The 21,788-nt window shown below is 40.2% G+C and overlaps 2 long non-coding RNA genes across 11 annotated transcripts; one reads left to right on the top strand and one right to left on the bottom strand.

The window, feature by feature from the left end:
* The first annotated feature begins 232 nt into the window (after positions 1–232).
* Positions 233–5,270, top strand: LOC146557842 (uncharacterized). The gene is made up of 3 exons (XR_014888677.1): positions 233–595; positions 1,671–1,762; positions 2,484–5,270. It is a non-coding gene; the product is annotated as an uncharacterized LOC146557842 (long non-coding RNA).
* A 2,009-nt stretch (positions 5,271–7,279) lies between these two features.
* On the bottom strand, positions 7,280–16,248 carry LOC146557843 (uncharacterized). Of its 10 annotated transcripts, none has more exons than XR_014888534.1 (8): positions 15,877–16,248; positions 11,951–12,029; positions 11,372–11,446; positions 9,904–10,675; positions 8,613–8,743; positions 8,258–8,366; positions 8,031–8,152; positions 7,280–7,888 (listed from the first exon to the last, which is right to left on the bottom strand). It is a non-coding gene; the product is annotated as an uncharacterized LOC146557843 (long non-coding RNA). The 10 variants fall into 10 exon arrangements; XR_014888532.1 differs by having other exon boundaries at positions 12,916–16,247; XR_014888530.1 differs by having other exon boundaries at positions 9,904–10,670; positions 12,903–16,247.
* Positions 16,249–21,788: the final 5,540 nt, after the last annotated feature.

Genomic DNA, 21,788 nt, shown 5'->3' on the forward strand with positions numbered 1-21,788 from the left:
TTTAATCCCCGGAAATGCTGCCTGTAAGCTTCTGGGACTAGCTCGTAAGCTAGCAGGATGGCACTTTTCAGCTTGTCATAATTCAGACTGTCCTGAGCTGACAATGAGGAACAAACTTTTTGAGCCTTACCCGCCAGCTTCACTGATGGACGCGCAGGGTACCCTACTCGCGTCGGGAATTGACGTGACGGGTCCTCCGATTGAAGAGATTGCCTGTTGTCGGTATATTTAGACATTTTCCAAATCACATTGTAGTGACGTATACAGAACACAATAAATTGTATAATGTAAACAACTACCTGAAAAACAGGTAGAACGATGCTTTTTGTATCGTTTATTGCATTTATGGAGGGAGTGGTTTATGCTGGGTAATGGCACAGCTAGCTACTGGGTGACTTTATTCACCCGCTTCGGCTGTTATCAGTCCATACAATGGGCGTTATTAGCACAAATCAGTCCCATAGATATGGGCCATCTCCTGCTAGATTGTTCAGAAGGTTGTTCTCATCCATCCAGATGGAGGATCACTAACAGGAGCGTGGAAGACTCCAGAACCCACTCTGGCTGGAATCCGGTGGATATGCAGTGTGTACAGGTAAGACCATTTAAACGGACAGCATTTATAGAATGACTATTAAAAGCCAGCGAGTGTCAGTAATGTTAATGTGGTTATCTTAGTAATACACCGAGTGCTAATATAACAGCTTTAAGATGCATTTGTAGATGTTGTTACGTGTTTTACCGTCTTTATGGTGCTAGCTTAAAGTTACGGTGTAAACGTTAGCTTATATTGGAGGAAAGCTGTTACTGTTTAAACGATGTTAGCACAGAAATATTAGCTTCTGTCATGACTGATGAAGTTACTAGTTAATAAAGTTTCCAGTAAAGTGTTTAATCGCAGCCACAGATTGACAGCAAATATCTCGATTAGCTTCAGTGCATCTATAATAAATATGTGCAAGTTTCAGTGCTTCGTTTAAACTGTATGATACTTATACTGACCCAGGGTCAGTGTAAAATACAATCCTAGCTGTGTGAACAAAGCCACTGTAAATTTAATCCTGCATGACAAACCTCAGGATGCAGGTTATTATTACTCTTTCCTGCTGGCACACCTGTCACACCTGAGAGTCAGCTAGAAACTTACAGTGACGTGGACATCATGCAAAGACTGCCAGACTCTGTAATACTGCAAATGATCAGTGACTCAGGTTATCACTAAACTTTAAACGATACCTCTGTGTCTCTGTGTGCTGAACATCTAGGATTGAGTCAGGCTGCATTGACTGTGGGACTTTAATGTGTTAAAAGCAGGTTGAAGACGGCTCAGAAACATTTGAAGATTAAAATTTAGCATTATGGCTGCTGGTGGTTTGTAAAGCCTCTACTCAGCTGTATTTTTGTTACTAATTTATGTTTGTTGTTGTTTAACACAGATTTCAGAAGAGCAAATATGCTTAATAGTTTAACTAGATTTCATTTGTCAGTGTGGGACTGCTGAGTCACCTGAAGAACTCATTTCATTCATTCTCCACATGATGTTCATTTACAGAAATGTTTCACAGGAACTGATTTCTCCCAAAGGTTGAACTAGTGTGTTTCCATAGATTACCTCTGTATGAATGTACTTCTTAAATGAAGGCAAGTGTTTGTCCTTTTTTGTTCCTCAGGTACAGTACGTGATATCAAGGGCAGGCAGTCAACACTGGGGGTAGACAAGAAGCAGACTTACTTCCAAGAGGGAGCTGCAGTGAGGTCAGAGGTCAGAATCTGAAACAGCTCAGGTTTATATTTTAGAGGTTATAAAAAATCAAAATGTATTTATAAAGAAACCTTTAAATAATAGTCATAATTATGATTATTAAGAAATATCAAACATTTAAGTGGATTTTCTGTTACACATATTGTGTTAGCCCTGCAATAAACTGGCAGCCTGTCTTTGTCCTGTATCAGCTGGGATAGGCTTCGTCCTCCCGCAACCCTGAATTGGATACATTTTATTCCAATTATGTAATCTGATCATTTACAAACTCAAGGTATCTAATCAAAATGTAAGTAATAATTATAAAATGGGAAAGCAGAAATAAGTGTGACATAAATGTAAATGTGTTAGCTGACATAGAGGACAGCTACATGTAGTCTGAAAAACCTTTGTTATCAAGTTTTCAGGTATATCAGCATGAGACATTCTTACATAGAAGAGACATTAAAGTCTCTAACTCAGTGAAGCATTATTGGTCCCGTCTGTTTGGATAAATATAGTAAGTTGATGTATGTCCATTTATTGACACATTTTCTTAAGTGCTTATCCAGCTCAGGATCACAGTGGAGCTGCAGCTGGATATGTTCACTAAATAAACCTTACAAAAGTTAACAATAAACCTGCATCCATGTACGTTGTTGTCCACAGGATGAGAAAATCAAACTGGAAGACTGTGGAACATGTTAATAAATGTTTGTGTGTTTATGCCTGTCTTTCACAGGAGGCGCTGGAAGGTTTCCCTAATAGTTCCTGGTGAATCAAAGCAGAACCATAAAGGTTGCTGGACTGCATGATGGCCTTACCCCTGAGCAGTCATCCTGTTAAAGGAGGAACCAGTTAGAAGCTGTTTTCAAAGTAGCTGAGCAGATTTCATCTCAAGTAAGCAATTAACTGTTTGTTCATCTGTTCTGCCACTTAAAGAGCATTTAAGGACATCTTTTGAGTGTCCAGTTGAATTAATTCTACTGGCTCTCATGGTCATTTGTTATTATAGACATATTTTTCATGTTCATCCAGCTATTTAGTAAATTCTATCTATTTAGTAATATCTGTCAGCTATAAAATGTAATATAAATATAAAAATATCTAAATATCTCCTGCCCTTTATGTTTTAATGATGTAAGTCTGTTTACATTAGCATTCCTCACATATCAATGAGATGCTGTACAGTACAATCCTACTGTCACAGCAGAGGGATAACGATGGCTATTCAACATCGTTACACGACACATTCGAGCTGCATGATGCAGACAAAGTGACTAAATCATCTTTTTTGTGGTTTATTGTCTTCAAACCAGCAGACTAAGTAAGTAAAACTTTATTTATATAGCACCTTTCAAGATAAAAATCACAAAGTGCTTCACAGAAGCTAAAACCTAAAAATAAAAATCAACTAAAAGCAAGTTTAAAAAGATGGGTTTTTAGCTGTTTTTTAAAAGCGACCACTGAGTCCACAGATCTCAGGCTCAAAGGGAGAGAGTTCCACAATCTGGGGGCCACAGTTCCAAAAGCTTTGTCGCCTTTTGTTTTCAGCCTCGTGTGCTGGACAGCAAGCAAGCCCTGGTCACATGACCTCAGGGACCTGCTGGGAATGTATGGATGCAAAAGTTCACTTATATATGTTGGTGCTTGTCCATGCAGGGCCCTGAAAGTCAAGGTCAAAACCTTAAACTGGATCCTGAATTTAACGGGGAGCCAGTGCAGCTGAATCAGCAGGGGTGTGACATGGGAAAACTTGGAGGACTTGGTCAGAAGCTTTGCAGCAGCATTCTGAACAACTTGCAGACGATCCAAAGAGGCTTTACATAAACAAGTAAACAAAGAATTACAGTAGTCCAGACGAGATGAAACAAATGCATGAATGACAATTTCTAATTCGGAGCACGATACAATGGGACTCAGCTTAGCAATGTTTCTCAAATGATAAAAACAGGAGCGAACCAAAGATTTTACATGGGCATCCAAAGTCAGAGCTGAGTCAATACTAACACCAAGGCTCCTGATAGACGGTTTTGCAAATGTAGCAAGTGGACCCAAAGCCGATTGCAGAAGATGTCAGAGAAGAACTTCAGGCCGTGGACTGAAAAGGTGTTTTTTTTTCTTGTTATCAAAAGACATTTGGAGTGGCAGCTTCTACAACTGGTTGTGCTAAAGTAAAGCTTACAGTCTAAGAAATCAGTGTTGATATTCAGCACAAAGAGAAAAGCTCACTTGTTTGAATTTATTTACAATCATAGTTTTATAAATTCTGACTGTAAACAGATTTTACAGCTTTGATATTGTTTGACACTCGATATCAGGTGATAGGGTTTAATTTAAAGGTTTCTGTGTCCCAATGAGCCATTTACACTGATCAGTGTCAGTTTAACTGTAACACATTCATTATTTAGATTCAACAAAGAAATAACTGAATGTAAAAAAATGGCAGCCCTCAGGCAGGTTTATAGAGATACATGCATGCACTATGAAATTTATGTATCCCAGATAATTGTTATTCATCTAGTCATGGCAGACCTACCTCTTCCTTCCAAGTTAACTGCAACCCAAAAGAACTAGTGGGGCTATTTACACACTCACAACCAGTGTGGGGTAAAAAGAGCCACCAAAAAGCTGTCAGCCACAGATGTGCTATAAGAGTTAGAAACTCTACTTATGGAGAAACTTTCTAAGTCTAACAGAGGACAGGTACTCCTGCCCAAATAACATGATATAACCCCACATACAGCCCAGCCATAAAGTGAACCAAGTCATTTAGTTAAAGACAGCATGGGACCAAATGTATGTAACCAGCCTGCATCAACCTGACATTTCTTCCTCCTGAATTAAATGAATGAATGGATGAAAGTTAAATGACTACAAACCTAAAGCCACTAGTTCCCACACTGGAGCTCCCTGACACTGTGTGTTAACCGTATTTAGCTTGTATCAACAGTTATAACAGGCTAAGCCACCTGAGCCACTGCATTGAATTTGTTCCTGTCTTAATGATTTCAGCTGACTGGTTTCAGCTCAGATGTTCTGCTTTTTCCTTTCAGTAGATCAAAGCAGCTCATGCTCCTTCTGCTTCCAATTTAGAAGAAGAAGGCGAAGGCTTCAGCGAAGTGGCGTTCATGGTCTCAGTGAACAGTCACGGTCACACACTGCATGTGGTTTTAAAAGCAACATGTCTGTTCACCACAACAATGGAGATGTGTAATATTAGTGCAGCTACGGTTTGTTTTTGAACATCAGTTCTGTTTTCTACTTTGATCACTTAGACCAAAAAAGTGTTTTCAGATTCTTTCTTTTACATCTATAAACCACCTGTTCATTTTTTTATTACAATTAGTTTCACATAAATGTTAGTGTTTCCTTTATGATCTTTTAATGCTTACACTACACTGTACATGTCTACATTAGAGACATTTCGGTTTCCTGTTTCTGTTGACTCAGAGTTGTGAAATGTTCTTTTATTTGATGCACAATATGAAGTTCATAATTTTCTTACAAATAAAACTATAATGACAAACATGAACAGCTGTGCTTATTTCTGAGACAGGAGTTTTTGAATGTGTTGATATTTAGACAGTGTGCATCTGTATGCTGAAACTGTAATGGTGAACCTGAGGTGATGGTCAACAGAAGGCAAATATATATCAATATAAAACAATATTGAAGTAATGTCTTTACCCTCTGCAGCGTGTGCACGCAATCACCTTATTCACTGTAGTAAACATGCACCGCTAGCTCACGTGACTGTCTCCATGGTTACATCGTATATTATTAGCTATGTAAACAGCTTCCAAAGATACCGCCATAGCTCTCTGCAGCTGTAACACTTAAACACTTTGCAAATCATTTCACGTTTTTGATAGTTATGAAGACAGAATATGTTTTTAAGGTCATGCTAGGCGGTTGCTATGGTGGTTGCTGTGGACTCGGGTGGACCGCGTCCGATTCCTGTTATTAGCTGTCCGCCGTAGGAAGGCTGCGTTCCATTTACAAGTAGTGACAATCTGCCGCAACTCGAACTCAAGAACTTTGTTCTTTAATTATAGGCCTTTTATAGCCGTTCATGACACACACATAAAGCACTTTGCCTCACCATGAGAATGCAAGTTTACCTAACCCAACCTTAAAGTATCTGATATAGGATAGAAAAATGAAGCAACCAGAGATTTAATGATGAAGACTCTGGGTTCTGTAGTTCACGTTTTACAGTCCCGAATGACTCTTTGCATATGATTTATTGAAGAGGACTTTAGAATGCACTTTACATTTAGACTGTTGCTGTTTCATTTTTTACATTGTTGCCGTGTTATGTCATGAATAAGGTTCACCTGCTGGGGGTTTGATGGATCAGCTGGACAATACAGTCAAAGACAGACTTCATTCATCATATGCAAGAATCCTAGTTGGATTTTTGTTGTCACTCATGTTTTTGAACCAAATATTGAAAACAATTTTGACAGACTGGATACCTGGTCAGGGTCTACATTACCTTGTACTCAAGCATCCCAGGACAGAGCCCTGCCCCACCATGAGCCTGGGTGGATACGTGGTTATTAATATAAAAGGACCAATACTGAATATGAATATTTCATGAAAATTGAATTATAATACAAATTAGTAATAAGGGTTTCTCTGCGCCCTTCTCTACACCATACTCAAAGAGCTGCAGGCAGAGAGGGTGACAGGCGAGGATGGCACTGAAGAGAAGATGCTCGGTTTCTGGAGTCTCCTGGTCCTGTCAGTATTAGTAGGATGCATCTGCTGTGTCTTCTTGTGGATGCTCACCTACCTTGACTCGTTCCAGCCTGGTATGGATTTCCCAACACTGCGGACAGTGGCCCACGTCAGAGATGTTTAATATTGATTACATATATCTGAATTCCTAACCCTAGCTCAACAGACCACAATGCCCTGGACTGTCAGTATTATTACATGCTGTGAACATAAGTACCTTTGATCACAGTTTATGTTGTAAAAGACAAGGAATATTGGAAAGAAAGATCAACATTGTGATATTATTTCTTCCAAACTGACCAGAAACATGCTTGTCAGACTCTCACAGCAAAGGATGAGACTCACTGTGCATGACAGCTCGGGCCAATGATGTCTGTTAGATTGTCAGTTGTTTAGTGCTTCTGTACAGTTAGGGTCACCGTCTCTATTTCAGAATAATTAATATGCAGAAAACACTAAAAGTTGATTGTCTTCCAATATTCTAGCATAATTAAAAAACTTTGACTTTGTAAGTACATAATATTAGTCCTAATGCCAGTATGATTCTTCATAACTCCTGCTTTGAAATACTGAACTTTAAAATTTACCTGATGAAAGATAATTTACAGTGGCACTCTGTCAGGATCATTCTGACTGTAAGATCACTGTATTAATCTGAATCCTTCTGAAATGTGCTGTGAATGAATGCTGATGCAACTCACTGTGGGAAAACTGTTAATAAAATGAATCTGTGACACATGCAACACATTCACAGAGGAAGAGGACACAAAGGGAGGACACGCAGAGGCTGTGTTGAAGTCAGAAATCCAAATCTTTATTAAAAAACAGGCGGCGGTTACAAACAGGAAGACAAGCAGTCCATCAAACAGTCTACAGGGTCAAACATACAGAGAATTCAAACAGCAGTAAAAAAAAATAACTGGACAGTGAAAAACTTAAAGCAATGTGTGACGCAATAAAAGGAAGCAGCACAGTATATTCACTGAATTATCATCAATTACAAAAGAGAAAAACGACGATTTCTAAGGATTATTTTCTTAAATGCAGTTAGAGTGTGGCTGGTAAAGATGGAAACATACAGAATGTAAATTGTGTGAGTTTGGTGAACTTTGTTAGTAACAAATGAGGTAAAAAAAAAAACAAAACAACCCCAAAACAGACAAAACACAGAAAGAGGCTCTCAGTATTCATTAATAATTAGAAAGAAACATTCTGGTCGTGGATTTTTACAGTCTTAGTTCCGCTCGCTGTCATCATTATAATCATGATCAATGGCGAGGTCCTGAGGTGGGTGGGGCTGTCTCTGGTGATGTCACCATGAAGGAACAGCATCTGGCACGTGTTGGTGAAACATCTCAGTACACTGGTGTAGTTTCCTCTCCAGCTGTTTGACATGTGACACTTGAACATTAAGGGGAAGAAGAAGAAACAGTGTTAGGTCAGGTGACCACATGGTTTCTAAAGTAACTGACAGGAAGTAACCAGGCCGTTAGAAATGGATGGCATGTGTTTAGAGTTACTGGAGTTGGGTAACTCTACTTACCAAAAGCAGAAGCACACAGATGAAGGATCAGATGCTGAATGTTGCAGGAACATGCTCATGTGTGGTGGTCATTCAGTGCTGCTCCGGCAGGTTAGACAGTCCAAGACTGATATGCTGCCCATCTGAGAGTTTGAAAACACACAAGCAAAGATTTATTTTGTATTACAGTCAAAGTTGGATGTTCATTTTTGTCCTTTAAAAATGTTTGTGTATTTGAAAGCACTAACATTTAAGGATGACTTGGATTGTCTCCTTTAAAGGGGAGACAAGTGTATCCACTGATCCACGTCACTTTACCTGGATGATGACTCCTCTCCCCCTCACTCAGAAACACTCCTAATATAACCAAGCAAATAAATAATATTGAAGATTTACTTACATCAAAAACATCAAAAACATCTCCCTTTGATTCTATTGCTTCATTCCTGCTGAACATCAGGCAACAAATATCTCAATAAATCACAGTAAAATGTAAAGCACATGTTTTCTCTGCTTTGTCTAACCTCTGCAGAGCCTCTGTCAAGAAAAACATAACTGTAAGCATAAAACAAATATACATTCATAACACGTCACTGGACAAACCTTGGTCAGTTGATTTCCTCTGTGCAGTGCAGACGAACATCAGTCAGCAAGTGACTCTGCTGGTTCTTCTGAGGAAACACCACCGTCTCTCCACACCGTCACCATCTGTGAGCACAAACTGCCACTCTGCTCTGCAAGCATGTAGGAAATCACATATCACACACACAGGGGTGAAGAAACATCAGAGCTCAACTTTGGATACTTTAGATCTAAACAGATCAAAGCAGCTCTTAGTTTCAGTAATCAGTGAGCAGACAAACAATGATACCATACTGATTCTGTATGAATACAATATTGTCACGGTCCGCTGTGACAGACCGTGTGGAGAGTGCGTGGAGGACTCAGGTGCAGACACAAGTGATACGGGAGTGAACTTAAACCAAAAGCGAGCCTTTTATTGTGGCTGATGAATACAAAAGAAGCAAACAAGAATAAGGGCAGCACAAGAGCAATAACTAAACAGAAACCTAAACTGGGAATAAACTATGGTAAGGCTATGACTTAGAATACAACAGACCGGGCATGGAAACACGGAGGGTGGGAACACAGACGACGCGACACAGACTGTAAGAAACACAGAGACTAAATACACATGAGGGATGATCAGGGTAAGTGGCCACACATGGGAACACAGCTGACACACATGAACTTAACGACAGGACAGAAGGAGTGAAACTGAATACACTGACAGTGAATGCAGGCCTTCAAAGTAAAACAGGAAACATGGAGATTAGACATGAGACATGAACCGGGGAGACGTAGTACAGGGGGAGGTGACAGACGCGACAGCATGAACTTGACAATACAAGACACACAGACATAAACACACGAAGGGCAAGGGAGGCTTGATACAAGGGTAACATAATTACAAAAGGACTGGACTACCTTAAAGAACCTAAACAAACAAACATCAAAATAGGTTAAGCACAAAACACTGGGTCGCACGACCCAGGACCATGACACAATATGGTATTTTCAATACAGGTGTCAAATTAATTTATTAAAACTAATACAGATATATGTATATTTTTTTGATAAATTAGTTTGCTAAATTATAAGAATATATATATATATTTTTTTTCATTTAACAATTGCAACTGAAAGAAATTAAATATTGAACAAAAATATATTGTCACATTCTGAGCATGCTCAGCACGCTGACAGACTTGAAGTTGCTACAGATTTTAAGAAGTGATAATTATAGGGAAGAAACTTCTCTTTTTCATCCGTTTAATCAAACATTTGATGCCTCAGCTGTCTCAGTCTATAGCGTTCTGCAACTACAACTAACCTGAAGCTTGGATTTGGCTGCAGGTGCCCCTGTACATCCTTCTCAGCAGCACACATGTGGGTACCATTTAATCCCACTTCTTCCTGAGCTTTGCTTCATCACAAGACCAAAGGTGGTATCCCGTGTCACAGTCTTATCATCATCCAGAAGAAACATTTGAAGAAACATCATGGAGAAGAAACATTTATGCGCCTCCTGGTTTTGTTTTCTGATCCTGCGAAAAGACTGAGGACAACAAAGCCCAGAGAACACGAGATACACAATATCCAACATTCAGACTCAACAGCCTCCATAAATGAAGAGCACCAGGTTGGTTCAGTTATAGTAGATATAAGCATACTTCACATTACTGGGTATGAATAATAATGAGGAGGCAAACTTTGAAGATGCAGAGCATAATGTCCCATCATCAGACTGTAAACAAACAGCCACCAGGCTTCTTTGTTGCCAAAATTGATGATTCTCCTATCAGGGATCAGTAGCGTGTATTAACCTGTGGTATAAGCAGCAGTCACTGAAATATTACTCTTTCAGATAAGAAATCTAGGACATAAAAGCCAGGGTGGGAGGGATCTCTGCAAACTGACTTAGCTCTGCAAGTGTGAAGCTCAACAAAAATCTGACTCTCCAGTCACAGACAAACAAAAACTCCAGGTGGGAGATAGAAAACGCTGTCTGGGTCCTGCTGGATGTTGCTGGTCAGGGTCCACACATTAGCAGAGTGCTTCTTGGTCCCACTGACCCATGTGGACAGCGACTGTGGAGAACTGTTCTGGAAAACAGAGAAGAGAATTAAAATAACAAAAAGCCAAACAGGATTTCCACAAAGACTCTCTTGGAATCAGCAATCAAAAAAAGAGCTGTGATCAAGCCATTTATTACTGCGCCAACACACATCAAACATCACGGTTCAGTCATGTCAGCGCTGCCACAGAAGTTGTGCTCCTACTCCTTTATGCATTCCAAGGAAGAGGGAGGAAGTTACAAACTGATCCTACCACACTTCAACGGATCAATGGTTAAGCTGTTTTGTGCCCTTGGCCTTATCAGCACCTGTAAAGGGAGTTGTTTTCTCAAACTGCTGACGCTGAAGTAAGTTCATCTAGTTTTAGAAACTTTCACTGAACAGTAACAGTGTCACAACTAAGCATATGCATAAGCACTTAAATACTTTAAATGAGAATAACAGAAAATTTCTATTAAAAAGGCTAGAGCCTGTCCCAGTAGTCATAGGTAGAGCACATCTGGACAGGTCACCAGTCTGTCAGAGGACTAACACAGAGACAGACATCAGAGTAACAAATCTATTTAAAATTAATGTAAGTTTGCTGCAGCTGTATGTATGAACATGTGTTTCTGTGCTCACAGTCCACCTCTCAGGAACCTGCAGTTCACTTTTAGTCAACTTTAAACAGACCTCACAACAGGCTGATGTGGCTGGATCAGTAGTCTGATTTAAGTACGATACCTTTGGCCAGGGATTAATCTGGTGCATCGCTTCACTGCAGTCTTACGTATTTTCCCCACACCTGAATAAAAAATACTGATATATACAAATAACAGCTTCAGCTGATGCAGCCTGACTCAATCCTAAATGTTCAGCATACACACAGAAACACAGAGGTACCGTTTAAAGTTTAGTGATAACCTGAGTCACTGATCATTTGCAGTATTACAGTCTGGCAGTCTTTGCATGATGTCCACGTCACTGTAAGTTTCTAGCTGACTCTCTTAAACACTTTACTGGAAACTTTATTAACTGGAAACTTTATTAACTAGTAACTTCATCAGTCATGACAGAAGCTAATATTTCTGTGCTAACATCGTTTAAACAGTAACAGCTTTCCTCCAATATAAGCTAACGTTTACACCGTAACTTTAAGCTAGCACCATAAAGACGGTAAAACACGTAATAACATCTACAAATGCATCTTAAAGCTGTTATATTAGCACTCCGTGTATTACTAAGATAACCACATTAACATTACTGACACTCGCTGGCTTTTAATAGTCATTCTATAAATGCTGTCCGTTTAAATGGTCTTACCTGTACACACTGCATATCCACCGGATTCCAGCCAGAGTGGGTTCTGGAGTCTTCCACGCTCCTGTTAGTGATCCTCCATCTGGATGGATGAGAACAACCTTCTGAACAATCTAGCAGGAGATGGCCCATATCTATGGGACTGATTTGTGCTAATAACGCCCATTGTATGGACTGATAACAGCCGAAGCGGGTGAATAAAGTCACCCAGTAGCTAGCTGTGCCATTACCCAGCATACATCACTCCCTCCATAAATGCAATAAACGATACAAAAGCATCGTTCTACCTGTTTTTCAGGTAGTTGTTTACATTATACAATTTATTGTGTTCTGTATACGTCACTACAATGTGATTTGGAAAATGTCTAAATATACCGACAACAGGCAATCTCTTCAATCGGAGGACCAGTCACGTCAATTCCCGACGCGAGGAGGGTACCCTGCGCGTCCATCAGTGAAGCAGAGGGAGCCTGACCATGCCTCACACGTTTGATGAGTTGGGAGTGAGAACGTGTTGTATAAACATGTCAGAGTCTTTACTGAACATGATTATGTCATTTGATACCAGAAAATAGCTGTAATAAATCCATAATATTTTTTTAAAAACATGCTCAACCAAACAGTTGATTTGTCAATTGATGGTAAGAGTAGAAACTTAGCTAATGTTTAGAACTGTTGTTTTAACATATGAAATTGACTATTTACTATTGAATATAAATAATTTAATGATCTATACATGTAAATATGACATGTTTAAATTTTTCCATGACAAATACTGTATGTTACAAAATGTTCTAATGTTTAAAGATTTACTCACTTTCTGTGATTATTTTTTAAAGTACAGTTTTAAATGACACATGGAAATCAAACCAACTATATTTCTACAATTTTATTTTTTTTTAATGGTTATTAGATGGATTGCAAATCCTTTTATGGAGCAAGACAACGCACCTACCTGGCCCTTGTACCTGAAAATTCTCAGGACTCCGATGGTGAACTGAGTGATGATGACCCAATAGAGGATCCAGATTTTCAACCCAATTTTGCAGATGATAGTGATGAAAGCTGCTTTGATGTTTCCCTGGATGAAGATGCTCCTTCAACAAGTAGATCTAATAAACTTTCGCGTAAAATGAGCAAAAAAGGGAAACCTATCCTAAAAACAGTTCCCTTGGATGAAGCAGAGGATACAGTAGACCCATCTTCCAAGACCCCAGCCAAGTCTACAAGATGGTACCTGCCACTCTTTGGTTACATGCTTGATCTGTCCATTGCAAATTCCTGGCTGGTCTACAAGAGGGAATGTGGACAACTAAACCAGAAACCAATCACACTCAAAAGATTCCGCCTGGCAGTTGCGCATAGCTTGAAACAAGTCAACAAGCCAGCATCCAAAGTTGGCCGACCATCATCCAGCTCTCCACCACCACCAAAGAAACGATACACCCCAAGACCCTCACATCCACAGCCAGATGTGCGATATGACTGCTTTGGGCATTGGCCACTTCACTGTGACAAGCGAGGCTGATGCAATTACTGTCCAAAGGGCGTCTCAAGATGGAAATGCCAAAAATGCAATGTTTTCTTGTGCTTGAATGCCAGTCAGGAATGCTTTGCAGTGTACCACCAGAAGATCTAATCATCAAGGGGTATTGGTGAAGTTGCATGAACGGCAAAAGAAAAGAGCCAGAACTGTTTCAGTGTGTTCTCAAATTTTTCAGTGCAAAATGGCAATGGTATATAATATACCACCAGAATTTTCTGGAAAATAAAATAAAAAATGTTAGTGCTGTTCCAACACTACAGTGAAAAGTTTATGTTAACAACAGGTCAAAAGTGAATTTGTATGTTTATGAATTTTCGGTAATTGCAGATCAAATTTTTGATCAAATTTACAATATTTTTGTGTTTCATACATTTTGTGGTTTGTTATTATAACGCCCACTGTTGAAATGGAATCCAACAATGTTTGATGTTTTACTACCACAATAAAGTGGGTCAAACACAAAATTTGGTAGTTATTGTTTTGCAAAATGAGTATAACCTTTACTTTTTTCTACTAGTTATGTCTGTAGAACTTTATGTAGTTGTACCATAGAGAGACATCTCAACCGTTTGGTAGAGGGTAATATTTAAAAAACTATAAGGTGTGTATAAATTTTTTTTTGATTGTGATCATTATTGACCTAAAGGAATAGAAAATATGAACAAATAATTTTTTCATTGTATTTTTCTTGGTGAGGCAGTCAAAGGGCTAAAGTGACATCCCAGGTTGGCTCAAATGGCTGTTGCCACAAAGGCAAAGACTAGTGAGCTTCCTGAATAGCCTGCCACAGGTATGCGTTTATTTATACCTTACTAGGTGTGGCCAATTAGCAACAGCTGAACACATTGAGGAGATTAGGGGCTGCAGAGGGGCGTAACACCACCTCACTCAAAAGGGTTCCTCTAGGACCCCTAAATTTATTAAGCCAAAGCCAAAACTTGAGCAGTTTATTACCTGCTCTCCTGACACAAAACTAAATACTCAAATTCAAATTCAAATTTTATTTGTCACGTACACAGTCATACACAGTACGATATGTAGTGAAATGCTCGCATTTCTTAACTTGGCATCTTTAAGCAAGGATGCACCTGCATTAGGATTTAAAGTTGCCACACTGAATGCACAAAGACTAACATGTGCACTGTAACAAAAAAATAATTTCCCCCAGGGATCAATAAAGTATTCTGATTCTGATACTGAAGGAACAACATTTGTCTCCTATATATGATACACCTATATATGCACTGTCAAAGATACTTGTCTTTGAGTGAAGATTTAAGGTGATAAGACATATAAATAACTGCAACTTGAATCTGTACTGAGGCTCAGTATTTGACACAGTTCATGTTCACTGCTGTAATAGCTAATAATGATTAATATAATAACTATAATATTGGCCATATTATACTTACATTACCAAAGTGATATGACTTTAGTCTCATGAACAACATTAGCTAATTGTTATTTACTAACTAATCTTAAATGACTGTTCAGTACAGAAATGAAGCCCAAAAATCATGTTTTACTGTCCTGTGGTCTCAGCCTCAGATACTTATCAAATCACACAAAGCTCTTGTAGAAACAAACAAACAAATGAACAAAATATGTTCTCCTTCATTTCTGTCAAACAAAGTTGTATGACACGTTTCCAGCGGTTAGTATCATGGTTGCTAGGCAACCTGGGAAGCGCGACGGAGACTAGACCGTCCCATTTCACAAGCCTCTCACTTCCGCACTTCTCGTAGTACGTAGTACGCGTAGTGCGCGTACTTCAAGCGTGCAGACCCTGCCACAGCCTGAGAACCATCACAGACAACAGAGTCGGGGGCGGGGCTTAAGCTCGGACAGATCAAAGGCCTTTACAACGTCACAACAAAGGCCTTTGCAACGTCACAACAAAGGTGCTTCGAAGGAGCTTCCAAATAGCATAAATAGAGCCTTGGCGACACTCTACACCAGTGAACTCCAAAGTTGGTCCGTCTAAAGTATCGCTGAGTCTAAAATACCGCTGAAAGTCAACCTTTATTAAATATGTCTCACGTTTATGCTAGAGCTAACGATCGCGTTTCCCGTGCAAAGGTTCGCACAACTGAAGAGTTGTCGGCTGAAAAAGAAGCCACAAAAAAAGAGAAAAAACGCGTCAGGTTTGCAACGCTCCCGTCACTCCACGGGAGTGTGTGCTGGGAGCACACAATCCGACTAAAGAGAGAGAGAGTGCAGGATGAACAAAGGGTAAGTCCGGAGTGGGGTCAGGCTGGCAGTACTGATCGGGTTAGTTTCTTCCGTTGTCAGCAACGGAGCAGCTCGGAACAAACAGCACCTAAAACGGAATGCCTGTTTGTTAATAAATCAAATAGGGTGGTGTCTGTAGCTAAAGACTCACCAGCTAAGAATTTAATCCCACCCCTGCCTCCTCTTCCTGTTAAACCACAGAAAACACAGCGTGCCCCCATTATTAAAAAGGTTCGCACAACTGAAGAGTTGCGGGCTGAAAAAGAAGCCACAAAAAAAGAGAAAAAACGCGTCAGGTTTGCAGTGCAGGACGAACAAAGGGTAAGTCCGGAGTGGGGTCAGGCTGGCAGTACTGATCGGGTTGGTTTCTTCCGTTGTCAGCAACGGAGCAGCTCGGAACAAACAGCACCGAAAACGGAATGCCTGTTTGTTAATAAATCAAATAGGGTGGTGTCTGTAGCTAAAGACTCACCAGCTAAGAATTTAATCCCACCCCTGCCTCCTATTCCTGTTAAACCACAGAAAACACAGTGTGCCCCCATTATTACAAAGCAACACAAGGTTCTGGCACCTTACGCAACAAGCATGTTAGAGAAGTCGGACATAAATACGAATAAGAATTTACTCCCACCCCTGCCTCCTCTTCCTGTTAAACCACAGAAAACACAGCATGCCCCCATTATTACAAAGCAACACAAGGTTCTGGCACCTTACGCAACAAGCATGTTAGAGAAGTCGGACATAAATACGAATAAGAATTTACTCCCACCCCTGCCTCCTATTGCTGTTAAACCACAGAAAACACAGCATGCCCCCATTATTACAAAGCAACACAAGGTTCTGGCACCTTACGCAACAAGCATGTTAGAGAAGTCGGACATAAATACGAATAAGAATTTACTCCCACCCCTGCCTCCTCTTCCTGTTAAACCACAGAAAACACAGCATGCCCCCATTATTACAAAGCAACACAAGGTTCTGGCACCTTACGCAACAAGCATGTTAGAGAAGTCGGACATAAATACGAATAAGAATTTACTCCCACCCCTGCCTCCTCTTCCTGTTAAACCACAGAAAACACAGCATGCCCCCATTATTACAAAGCAACACAAGGTTCTGGCACCTTGGGCACCACACTTATAAGAGACATGGAAATATTAACAGCAGTAAAATATAAATTACACCCCCCCCCCCCCCCCAACCGGTTTCAGCAGATAGCCGCCCCTCCCTGAGCCTGGATCTGCTGGAGGTTTCTTCCTGTTCAAAGGGAGTTTTTCCTCCCCACTGTCGCCATGTGCTTGCTCATAGGGGATCATTTGATTGTTGGGTTTTTTTTTCACAACAACAGTTGTGAAAATATTCACAACTGTTGTTGTGAAAATATAACTGTTGTTGTGAAAATATTCACAACAACAGTTATATTGCAAAGTCTTCACCATCCATCAGCCATTACAATACAAATAATAAAAATCTTGAAATACATAAAAATGTTGATGTTTGATTTTGTTTACTTTAGTTTTGTTTACTACTACTTGTCTGATAGTGATTGTCTGAGTAGATAAAACAGTGGTCCTGTACCACCAACATCATTATGGAGATGTGTGAGAATGACTGGGAGACAGACTGGAGGATTACTGTGAAATCAGAAAAAGCAGAGTGGGGAGGTACTTCCTGTACATTGCTTCTCCAGCTGTGTAAATTACATTTTTCTCAGCAGCAACAGCTTTGGGGTTAGGAGAATGCCAGGACCAGTCAGTGCACAATTACCAATTCATCAGCTGCATAACAGCAGCTGGAGCCTCACAGCTGGAGCGCACTGTACTGAGTGAAACATTTTCACACTTCGGCGGCTCCGCTCTTTGTGTTTGTCTTTTTTGCGCTAGATTCTGAAGCTGTAGGTTTGATCTATCTTCAAACAACATTGACTGAACCAGCAGCAAAAGAAGATCCAAACTAGCTTCATGTTTCGCTTCACATCAACATTAAATAAACACCTTAAATTCCCTCTTACTTTTGCTGTTTTAACTCCACCATGATAAAAAATCACACGTCATGCAGAGCTCTCCGTCTTTCTCTCTCAGGAATAGATTCCCATAAGAAAGTCTGTTTTCTGCGTTATTCGCTTGCTTATTACCCACCAGGCTACCGTTGTTTACAGCGCTGTCTGCCACTGCTTTTTGTTTTTTAAATTTCCAACACGAAAGCCTAATTTCTTCACTTCAATACTGAACAAATGTATCTACTGCAGAATATTTTTAAGGTTATCTGCTATAAAATCCCAGGCAAGGAAAATCTCCTTCATGTTTTTCTGTTTTATCCTCAGTTACTTTGACACAAAGGCATCTGCTGAGTGTCAGCTTTGTTTTTATAGATGTAAAAATAAGGATATGTACTGATAAGTGATCAGAAATACAATATTTCTGACTGTATGGGGCAAAATTTCCCTGATTCAAATATAATCACCGAAATTCAAAAATTGCGGTTTTAATTTTCGCAAATGGCGCTCAATGACTCATTAACTGGCGCTACTTATCAGCCAATCGGTGGCATGTAGTCTGACGACGTCACAGTGTAGTACCTGATCAGAATGCTTGGAATCCCGGGCTGTGAACTACTATGACCTAATGGAGAACCCAGAAAAGCATTCAGGATTTTCAGACAGAGCAGAATCATGGTTCCATCAATTGTTTGATGTTCATTTTATGAAATACTGTTTTAGCTTTATGATCTCACTACCACAAATAACAGAATTCAAACTATCCGCAAACTGTCTCATGACTCCACAGAATATTTTCCCTAAGTACTTGAGGATCATCTATCTGTTTTTTTTGGAAAACTTAAGGGGAGGTGTTATGACCCGGCTCGAGGCTGCAACATAAAAAATGAGACGAATATCAGAGTGTAAGTGAGAAGAGGTTTTAGCTTAAAATGACATCCCAGGTTGGCTCAAATGGCTGTTGCCACAAAGGCAAAGACTAGTGAGCTTCCTGAATAGCCTGCCACAGGTATGCGTTTATTTATACCTTACTAGGTGTGGCCAATTAGCAACAGCTGAACACATTGAGGAGATTAGGGGCTGCAGAGGGGCGTAACACCACCTCACTCAAAGGGTTCCTCTAGGACCCCTAAATTTATTAAGCCAAAGCCAAAACTTGAGCAGTTTATTACCTGCTCTCCTGACACAAAACTAAATACTTGCATTTCTTAACTTGGCATCTTTAAGCAAGGATGCACCTGCATTAGGATTTAAAGTTGCCACACTGAATGCATAAAGACTAACATGTGACCAACATAAAGGGGTACAAAGGTCAAATCCAAAATGATTATTCAACCTGCTACAACACAAAATCAGAGCAGCCACGAATAATCACATTCACAAGTGATCTGTGGTTCCACCACACAAACGGTCACATACAAGTGGCCTCATACCACAACAATTTGCTGTAATATACAAAATTCATTAAAGCAACGCTAAAAGCAATAATACCCTAACTTTACATACCTACATGCCGGCAAAGTTATGTGCCATTAGCGATGTTAGTACTGACTGGGTTTTAAAACCTTTACTTTAAAATATACGCCGCTATATATATATATACCTGACATTAATCTATGTATATATATATATACTCAACAAAAATATAAACGCAACACCTTTGTTACTGCTCCCATTCCCCATGGGATGGACGTATAGACCTAAAATTCATTCCAGATACACAATATAACCATCCCTCCCAAACAGTGGTCACAAATCAGTCCAAATGTGTGGTAGTGGGCACATCTGCTATATTGAGATAATCCATCCCACCTCACAGGTGTGCCACATCAGGATGCTGATCTGACATCATGAGTAGTGCACAGGTGTACCTCAGACTGCCCACAACAAAAGGCCACCCTGGAATGTGCAGTTTTTTGCTCTATTGGGGGTCTGGGGACCCAGAACCGGTCAGTATCTGGTGTGACCACCATTTGCCTCATGCAGTGCAACACATCGTCGCATGGAGTCTATCAGATTGTCAATTGCGGCCTGTGGAATGTTGGTCCACTCCACTTCAATGGCTGTGCGAGGTTGTTGGATATTCGTGGGAACTGGTTCACGCTGTCGTATACGCCGGTCAAGCACATCCCGAACATGCTCAATGGGTGACATGTCCGGTGAGTATGCTGGCCATGCAAGAACTGGGACATTCTCAGCTGCCATCTGCCCTGAACAATGTGAACCATGATTCATTTGTGAAGCGCACACCTCTCCAACGTGCCAGACGCCATCGAATGTGAGCATTTGCCCACACAAGTCTGTTACGGCGACGAGCTGGAGTCAGGTCAAGACCCCGATGAGGACGACGGGCATGCAGTTGAGCGTCCCTGAGACAGTTTCTGACAGTTTGTGCAGAAATTGTTTGGTTGTGCAAACCAATTGTTCCAGCAGCTGTCTGGGTGGCTGGTCTCAGACGATCTTGGAGGTGAACCTGCTGGATGTGGAGGTCCTGGGCTGGTGTGGTTACACGAGGTCTGCGGTTGTGAGGCCGGTTGGATGTGCTGCCATATTCTCTGAAACGCCTGTGGAGACGGCTTATGGTTGAGAAATGAACATTCAATGCACGGGCGACAGATCTGGTTGACATTCCTGCTGTCAGCATGCCAATTGCACGCTCCCTCATTGCTTGTGGCATTTTGCTGTGAGACAAAACTGCACATTCCAGGGTGGCCTTTTGTTGTGGGCAGTCTGAGGTACACCTGTGCACTACTCATGATGTCAGATCAGCATCCTGATGTGGCACACCTGTGAGGTGGGATGGATTATCTCAATATGGCAGATGTGCCCACTACCACACATTTGGACTGATTTGTGACCACTGTTTGGGAGGGATGGTTATATTGTGTATCTGGAATGAATTTTAGGTCTCTACGTCCATCCCATGGGGAATGGGAGCAAAAACAAAAGTGTTGCGTTTATATTTTTGTTGAGTGTATATATATATATATATATATATATATATATATATATATATATATATATATATATATATATACATATACATATATATATATGTATATATGTATGTATATATATATATATGTGTGTATATATATATATGTATATATATACCTCTTATATATATAAAAAAATTTGTCCCCTTAAATTAACTTGACTTTGTACATATTAACATACATACATACAGACACACACACACATGTATGTATATATATATATGTATATATATATATATATATATATATATATATATATATATATATATATATATATATATATATATATCCCTCATATATAAAAAATAAAAAAAAAACACCCAGCACGCCCCTGCGGGCGGTTTATCCTTCAAGCTCGGGTCCTCTACCAGAGGCCTGGGAGCTTGAGGGTCCTGCATAGTATCTTAGCTGTTACCAGGACTGCGCTCTTCTGGACAGAGATCTCCGATGTTGTTCCCGGGATCTGCTGGAGCAACTCGCCTAGCTTGGGAGTCACCGCACCTAGTGCTCCTATTACCACGGGGACCACCGTTACCTTCACCCTCCACATCCTCTCGAGCTCTTCTCTGAGCCCTTGGTGTTTCTCCAGTTTCTCGTGTTCCTTCTTCCTGATATAAAATCCCAAATGGGATCAAGAGGTGCACAGAACGTCGTGGCGGGAACGTGTCATGTGTCAAAGATTAGGAAGAGGGGCAGTTCAGGGTGTGGTAATGCACGGTTACTGCTTTTTAGATGACTTCCAACAGGACTGTAAATACAGAGGTGTAATAGAAGTTGGTACCATTGGAAATCTGCATTATAAATGGGTTGGGGTTTTATTCAGAAGCATCAGTACAATATCTTTCAATATATTTTCTATTACAGCTGCATCAACAGCCTTCTGAGCAGAACCACATCTTTCTGCCCAGTGACTCAGAGGCAGAATGGCTGCTAGCCAAGCTGTTTATTAAAAGTGCAGATCTATTGGAACATCAAGTAGTCTATCACCTCATGAGCACTCACTATCTGGCAGAGGTCTTTGCTATTGCTACTTTCCGCACCTCTCTACAAGGTGAAATTTGGTGAGATACA

The sequence above is a fragment of the Mchenga conophoros genome, linkage group LG15, assembly GCF_057382185.1.
Source record: "Mchenga conophoros isolate Kocher_MC1m ecotype Shallow Benthic linkage group LG15, M_conophoros_male_GT1.1, whole genome shotgun sequence".
NCBI lineage: Eukaryota > Metazoa > Chordata > Actinopteri > Cichliformes > Cichlidae > Mchenga > Mchenga conophoros.